At 38.8% G+C, this 8,558-nt stretch overlaps 1 pseudogene; it reads left to right on the top strand.

Moving 5' to 3' along the window:
- The first annotated feature begins 17 nt into the window (after positions 1-17).
- LOC107195368 lies at positions 18-579 on the top strand (annotated as a pseudogene).
- The last annotated feature ends 7,979 nt before the right edge of the window (positions 580-8,558 follow it).

Below are 8,558 nucleotides of genomic sequence, written 5' to 3'. Positions count from 1 at the left end.
TAAGTGGCCTGAGGTGACCTCCGAAAATGGTTCACTGTTCACTTGACCCAGAAAACCCCACAAAATCATGCAAGTCAAGAGATTCAGTTCTTCGTGTTCACTTTAAGAACACTCATGAAACTGCCCAAGACATCAAGGATATGCATATCCAAAAAGCTACCAAGTATCTGAAAGACATCGGTTTACAGAGGTGAAGTGTGCCATTGTGTCATTACAGTGGTGGAGTTGGTAGGTGTGCCCAGGCCATAAGTGGAGCTGGACACCGGGTCGGTGGCCCTAAAAGAGTGCTGAATTTTTGCTGCACACGCTTAAGAATGCAGACAGTGATGTTGAACTTAAGGGTTCAGATGTAGATTCTCTGGTCATTGAGCACAGGCAGGTGAACAAAGCTCCCCAGATGCGGCATAGAATTGACAGAATTCCTGGGAGGATGAACCCTACCTGAGCTCTCCCTGCCACACTGAGACGATCCTCACTGAAAAACAGCAGATTGTTCTTAAACTAGAAGAGGAGGTTGCACAGGAGAAAAAGGTATCCCAGAGGAAAACGAAGAAACAAAAACTTATGGCCCAGGCGTAAATTTAGCATCAAATAAAGTAAAAGATAAAGAAATAAAAAATAAAATAAATAAAAATGAAGAAATGCCACACCTAAATGCTAATAAAAGTAAAAGATAAAGAAATCAAAAATAAATAAAAATAAATAAAAATGAAGAAATGCCACACCCAAATCCATTCATACTGAAATGTTCTCTATGCAAGTGAGATATTTCTCCTTCTACTGGAGGTTATTTTCTATATTTAGCCTCTGCCTCCCATGACCAATACCCATTCCTCTCCATCTCTAAAACTTTCCTACATCAACTGACTCCTTTCTCAGCATTTTCAAACCCCCTGGCTTAATAGCTTTGTCTTCTTCTCTGCCTTTTTTGACCCCTAAATAATAGTGTTCCCCAAATTTCTCCTTTTACCTTGTTTCTCACCTTGCTCTTTCCAGTCTAAGAGTTTACATTTAAATATCCTTAGCTGGCCACTCCCACATCTAAATCTAACGCAATACTACTTTAGTATAGTGCAATATTTAGTTCTAATACTAAAGTAGCTAAAAATGTTGATTTTTAAGAAGAGATGGTAAGGAAAGCATATACAAAACCCACATGTTGCCAGATATTTTTTCCTCCCTCAGAGCAAACAATTTGCTGAGGTACTTAGTAACATAATATTTTAATTGTACTTTTATATTTTTGTATTTTCTATCTTGAAAACAAAGCACATGTTAACTCTAGATTTCAGTCTGACATCATAGTAATATATTGCATAATATGCTTTTTGAGCAGTTCTTGAACACAATGTAGAAGTTTGTTACTGACCTTTGCCACACTATGATAGAGACAGACCTTTCTAAATTAAAGTACAAATAATTGGTCCAAAAAAAAAGAAGAAATAGAGGCACAGAGAGGTTTAGTAACTTGATGAGCATCACAGGGCTAATGAGTGCTAGAGGAAGCATTTTATTTGGGCAGTTTGGCTCCAGTCATTTAGTAGTTACATATAAACTGGAAATTATATTGCCTGATGCTATAAATATTCTACATATTACACAGCTTATGTTTACCAGTAAATAAATAATAACTCTATTTGATAAGTGAAAGTACATTATTGCATTCTTTAGAACCTTAAAGATTTTTAGAAATACTTTAGAGAGCTAGGAGGAGCATAGAGGAAATAGTCATAGAAAGCATTTTCCCCACCACGATTATGAGGGCCCAGGACTAAAACCGGAAGGAAGCCAGATGCCCTGGACAGGAAGTTACACAGTCAGAGGTCTTCATTAATTATGTGACTTCTTCCTTAGCACAGTTCTGCAAAAGAAGATGAGCACAGCTCAGTCTTCCAGCATATCTCTGTCCTTCTTTCTAAGCGATCCGAAACAAGTCTTCCAAAGGGCATCCTTTGTAGCAATATGAGTCGAAGGTGTTGCACGGAAGTACAACAAGGGCATGCAAAACAATGCAAACCTGCAGAAAGCTCCCTCTGAGAAAACTAGCAACACTGCTTTTAATAACTGAGTCCCGAATCCCCTGAAGGGATAACAGGACTGTCCTCAAAACACCACCAGAACATCTTGATGACACTAGAGACCCTCAAGACCTCTTCCTACTTGAATAACCTTGTGATTTCCAGAGCTAATACAAGATGACAAGCTCTGATTCAGCCAGAAGTGCAACCTTTTGTTAGACACCTTCTGCTTGCTCCAGATGCCTATTTCGTAGGTCTCCAAACAGAGATGAAAAATAGTACTTTCCTTTTCGTCTTGGCCCCACCTCTAGAACTTCCTGAGAGGAAAGACTTTGCTGGGAGCCTGTCTCTAAGGATCATCAAGTATAAACAGACCCCTCATGAGGAAGACACAGCACCCCTGTCTTTCTCATGGAGACAAGGGGATGCTTGTGGCAGGCTTCTGGGGGAGCAGCAAGTCATTGGCAGTGGCCCTCTGCAGTTCTTTTCACAGGCAACCATACTCAGGTGCTTTTGTGGCAAGCTGCCACTCAAGGATCTAATTAATTAAAGGGCTCTTTTTGCCAAGGATATTGGCCATTTTGACATCTCAGTTGGAGACTGGAGCTCATGAAGGTTCAGCTTTGGAAGAGCAGCTCATTTTTATCACGTTTGATCTCCCCAGTGGGAAAAGCCAAGTGCCCGGAGTTGCAATAATCATGTTAAGTGCCAGTTTCCTTTGCCAAAGAAACAATACACTCTTTTCCTTATCTTTCCCTTGGGGAAAACTCCCACTAAGTCATTTACTGGGTTCTCTGCTTATCTTGCAATTCCACAGCAGCAGCACCATTTTTTTTTCAACATATGTAGGCAGTTCCGCAAGTCTACATGGTCTGCGGTTTTAAAGATAATTAAATTTAGGCTCAACCTCAGAGCAGGACAGAGCACATGATCTCCCATGGCAATATTAGAAGTGCTAGCAACACTGAAGAGTTATCGCACTCATTTCCACAGGGCAGACAAGTCTTTGAGAAGACCATCCTCCAAGTCCTGAGTAAGAAGACAAACAGTCCTTGCTGCCAAGCAAGAGAACCCAGAGGTGCATTTAGACAAGGGTGGCCCTGGTGGAAGGGTAGACCAAGTTGGTGGCTCTCCCAGGGAAGGTTATTTACAACCTTTTCTCTGCTATTGAAGGATTTTGTTTATACAGTTATTATAGAACTTACCCTGCTGTGATTTACCCAAATATAATATTGCTTCCCCACCACTACCACCACTAAACTATGAGCTCATTCATGATGGGGATTCCTTTCTCTTTTATCATCCAAATAATCACCATAGACTTCCAATATATATTAAATAATTAATTAATTGGGTCTAAGTGAATCCAAACTACCTGCTCAGTCAGGGTGAAGAAGGTTTGAATAAATTTGGTGTGTCTGTGGGGAACAGGGTGGGAGATGGAAACAACTTATAACTCACACCTTATTACCTGATATGTTAGGTCAAGGACATAAGGAATGAAGGGAGGGAAAGAAGGAGAGTGGGGCAGAGAAAGCTAAATGGAGAAATAAAGAAAAAGAGAAAAAAGAAGAAAGAAAAAAAATTCATGGAAAGCTATTGAGATGTACAAGCTAGGAATTGTGGCTGCAACAATGTCCAGTACTAGGTTATATCTAGTTGGTTTTTTTTTTTTAAGACAATTATAGTCTCTTTGCCCAACACAATGGATTTTTTGTGGTCAACACCTCGGTATTAATGAAATGCTAAAAAGCTAAAAAAAATTTTTGTTAGTCCTTAAAATGAATGTATTTAAGCAGCTACAATCTCCATAAATATAAACAGGCTTCAGGTATCCCGCTAAATTTGACTAATCTAACACTTTTCTCTGCTTAGGCTGAATAGAAGCATAAAATTTAATCTATCAAAAACTGGTTGCAAGAGAATTTGGTAATAGGTTCAGAGATTGCCCAGATGGAAGGGCAGAATTAAAAAATTCCTGTAGGCTTCAAACTCCAAGAAATGTCACAAAGTCTACTTCTAACTCTCCAAGCTTTTATAATGAAATAGCTAAATTTACAATATTTTTGTGACTTTAGGGTGTGGCTCTGTGAACCTAAATCTGTGAATTTTCCTGAAGGCTCAGGAAAGACACAGACTCAATGAAACAAAACAGGGTAGGGGCGTAGGGCATGGCCCAATCCTCTCCCCCTTTCCCAAAGGAGGAACTGTACTAGAGACACTCATAATCTCCGGTCACATCCAACTTGAAAACTCATTACTTGCTATGACTGAAATATTGGTTGTAGTAATAGTACTAGTAATTCATTTAACATGTATTTTTTGAGGAGCTACTATATTCAAGTCTCAGTTCACACCAGTGAATAAAACAGATGAAGAAAAATTCCTGTCATCTTAGAATTTATTCTATTGGAGAGAAAAACAGATAATAATACATTAAATAAATTAATTACGAATGTGAAGTTAAAAATTAGGCCACTTAGAGGTTCTTGGGGCAAGAACAGGTTGCAATTTTAAAGCGGCCGATCATTGAGAAGGTGTTGATAATGTGATACAACTGCATCGTTGTTGAGGAGAGGGAACGAGCTACAGCCCTCTTACCCGCCACCCCATTCCTCCTCCTCTCACTGCCAGAGCAAAGAAAGAGCTCTTAGCACTCATTTGTAATGACTGGGATAAGGACAGGTGGTTCTAAATTTCATACACTCTCTTTTCAGCTCTCACTGCCCAGTTTTGGTTGTTACCGTTGCATTCTCCAATCCCACTCTCCTGAGAGGCAGCATGGTGCTGGGGTTAAGAGCACATGCTCTGGAGATCGATTTCTGGGACTAGAACCCCAGCTCCATCACCCATGAGCTCTACACACTTTGTCCAAGTTACCTAGCCTCTGTGCCTCACTTGTCTCATGTATAAAATGAGACAAACAATGGTATCACCTGTTAAAAAAGAGACAACAGGCCCAAAATGGAGTCACTTGTGCTAAACTCCAAGTCAGCAAATCAAGACTTAATGCCTAATTGTGGTTTCAGCCTCTCCCAGCAACGTAACCTGGAATTTGGAATTACATGGTCAACACGAGTGAGGCAATCTGCCTGACAGACCCCTTGCATCCCCACAGGAAGGGGACCTTGCCTGAAACAATCCACTCTTTGTTGTCAACTTCCTTTTCCCACCCCTTCCGCTATAAAAAGCTTTCATTTCAGACAGCTCCCCGGACCTCTTTTCTATTTTCTAGATGGGATTCTGCCCAATTCATGAATGGCTGAATAAAGCCAACAAGATCTTTAAATTTTACTCAATTGAATCTGTTTTTTAACACAGCCTACGGGATTGCTGTAAGGAGTGAATGGGTGGGTGCACATAAAATTCTTAGTGCAGTGTCTGAGAGCTGATTCTGGACCTGCAATGCAGCCACCACACTGGCTCCCTAACTGAGCGCCTTGCCTCCGCCATTACCACAGCTGTCTTATTTAGAGGTTGGCTAGAGCAGTGACTTCAGGAGATTACAGCAATCATCAGAGTGTAGAATTAAAACAATAAAGAAAAGCAATCAATGTGGGAAGAAAAAGAGGGGATGTATTATTTGGCCTATACAGATCATTTATGAAAACAAAGGAAAAGCACAGAGCTAAGCAGCTAAATCAGAGGTTGCAATTAGCTCAATTGTAGAGTGACTTGGTCCCATTTTGAGCAACAATAGCAAGAGTGATCACCCTTAATTGAGGTAAATTAAATATTCTGACTACTCCAATTTTATAAAAAAAATTGTAAACTAGTACAGAGATCCAATTTACAGGAACTCTTCTCCATTCTCATTGATTCGTCTTTTTTTTTCTGCTTCTTTTCACATCTAGCACACTTATCTGTAGACTAAAATAACAAAATAACTATCTCTATGAAAGCTCATTTTTCAGAACACATTGTGTAAAATTAAATGTGTGCTGTGTGTGTATGCACAAGTATACAAGCCTATGTTTTTAACTATAACCCAGTTGTGATTATGTAAAATTCTGGAAAATCTGAAAGGAAATGGGTAAGAAAGGTAGAAAAAGTTGCCACAGTATCCTTGAGAATCGGTAATACAGGAGCCAAGAAGAAAACACTTTAGAATCACAAGGGAAACACAATTTACAGCCAAAAGTCCATTATAATAGTTATAGTACTTGAGGAAAAACACTAGTAAAATCAAAGTAGTGATTATACAGCTAAATGGAATATGGTTTGTGGTATTTACCCACACATACACACACAGAAGAAAAGCAAAAAAAAAAAAAAGCATACATAGTATGATTCTTAAATGCCCTTTTGCGTGTATAATTTGCAAGATTAGTCAACATCCTTTTATTTCTGCTACTGCATTAAACTATTTTGGTAGTCTGGAATTGCTATGACAAAAATCACATTTTATTTATAGCTCAAAAATAGCTTTTTTTTTTTTCAGGTGTACATGTGTGCTGCTAATTATTACCATTTCAAATATATGCCAAAATGTGTATTACATGGGCAGTTATGCATGAACCACAGACTGCAAAGGTCATATTCTTGAAACTTGGTGTTCATGCAATACAGCTGGGATAATTACAATTCAAAAGGGATTAGAGCAACATATTTCATGACATTTACCCTTAACTACCTTCCTTCCTATTAGCAATGCTACTGCTGCAGACAATGACTATATTGGATAATCTAAGGATCTAAATGTGCTGTTTATTCTGAAGTGACAATGACAACTATAGCAGCTACTGGGAGAGAATAATGGATGCTCTAGCATCAGCAGTGGGGTAGTCAGCAGTAAGGCCCAATTCACAAAAATACGCCCCCAAAAGCATGAGGTAATGCTACTGATGGGATTCTGTCACTATATTTTAAAAATCTGTGTCACTAAACTGTAAAATTAAGACCAATACATTCTATTTACTATGAATTATGTCTCAACAAAAACAACACAAAATGATTGCAGTGTAATGTATTCCTTAATTCTTGCTTAGGATAGGAGATACACAAAAATTGGAAATACATTTCTCCTGGTCCGAAGACTCTTCCACAACCAATTTTAATCCTGTAAACTATGACTACTTGGTTTGACCTTGGGTGCATGTGTCTTTCCCTTTGAAAATTTCAAGATCACAAAGCAAGGAATTTAAAAGTCCTAGGCTAGAGATTATAACATAACATTATGGAGGAATTACCAATATTCACCTTATTTAATCATCTCCATGGCTACTACACTGAAAGCAAGGAAGTCCACATTTCCACATTACTTTGTATTCACCAACCCAAACCCTCCATCTGTTGAGATGTCTCCTTTCAAGGAAGAGAAATGCCACAAGCCCACTCTACCCACAGTATTGACATTAACTGGCCCAAATCACAATTATAAAGGACACTCCCCCTCCAAAAAATGATAATGCTAATGGTCAAACGGGGCCTATATTAACATTTAGAAAAAGGCAATGAATAGATATTTATTTGAGGGATATGGAAATTTTATTTTGTACCTCTAAGCATGTAATAAGGTATTTTTACCTACCTACGAATGTTCCAGGTGCCGGCATAAAAAAACATACCGAGGAAAGACTCCTGTCCTTCCTTTCTTTTCCACCTCAGGCCTTCTTCTGGAGGCTTTTAGAGGAATAACACTAGGCCAAGCTTATGAATTAACAAGAATTATTAAATGTCTACTATGTGCTCAAAATTGTGTCAGGTGCTAGAGATACAGAAAAGCATATTTATTGTACTATTAGGAAGGTCTTACGTTTTATTTATTAAGAAATGCTTTGCGTCTGCAGAGCTGGAACCTATTACAAATTGAACTTGAGTGCACTCTAATTATTAAAATTTAGAATTACTAAGAATTAGAGACCCATATGAGGGTATTTTTCCATGCAACTACAGTTTACTTTTTTCTAAATGATGATGTTAGCTCAAGTCAATTGATGTACTTTCCTTGATATTGTTGCTCTTTTAGAGCAAAAAGATAAAGTGGGACTCAAAGCACCAAGGCTCAAATTATTCTCTACAAGCACAGGGGTGGAATAATAATGAACATCTCTTACCAAAATGTTGTTCTAATAATTTTACATAGATCCACCTATTCAATCCTCACAATTCTATAAGCTGATACCATTATTTGTCTCATTTTATACATGAGACAAGTGAAGCACAGAGAGGCTGAGTAATGTGCAAAGTTACGGAGTGCATGGGTACTAGTAGAGCTGAGACTCCAATCTCAGAAACTGGTGTCCAGAGCCTGTGCTTTTAACCACATCTCCTCACAGGGATTGGAAAATGCAACAATGAAAACCGAAACTAGGCAATGAGAGCTGAAAGGAAAGTGCATGGAATCCAGGATCATCTATCTTTATTCCAAACATTGCAAATGAGTGCTAAGAGCTCTTTCTTTACTGGGGAGTGTGAGGAGGATGTAGGGTGGGGGAGTGGGAGGGAGAGACGGTGAGCTGCAGTACTTCACCTCTGTTCAAAGTGATACAACTTTCCTTTCCCTAAATGAGTAGCCTGTGTTGGCACATTGAAAAAAGG

This window comes from Pteropus alecto, unplaced genomic scaffold, assembly GCF_000325575.1.
Source record: "Pteropus alecto unplaced genomic scaffold, ASM32557v1 scaffold161, whole genome shotgun sequence".
NCBI classification, from domain to species: domain Eukaryota; kingdom Metazoa; phylum Chordata; class Mammalia; order Chiroptera; family Pteropodidae; genus Pteropus; species Pteropus alecto.
The sequence above is the reverse complement of the archived record's forward strand: the minus strand, read 5'-3'. Positions and strand labels throughout refer to the sequence as shown.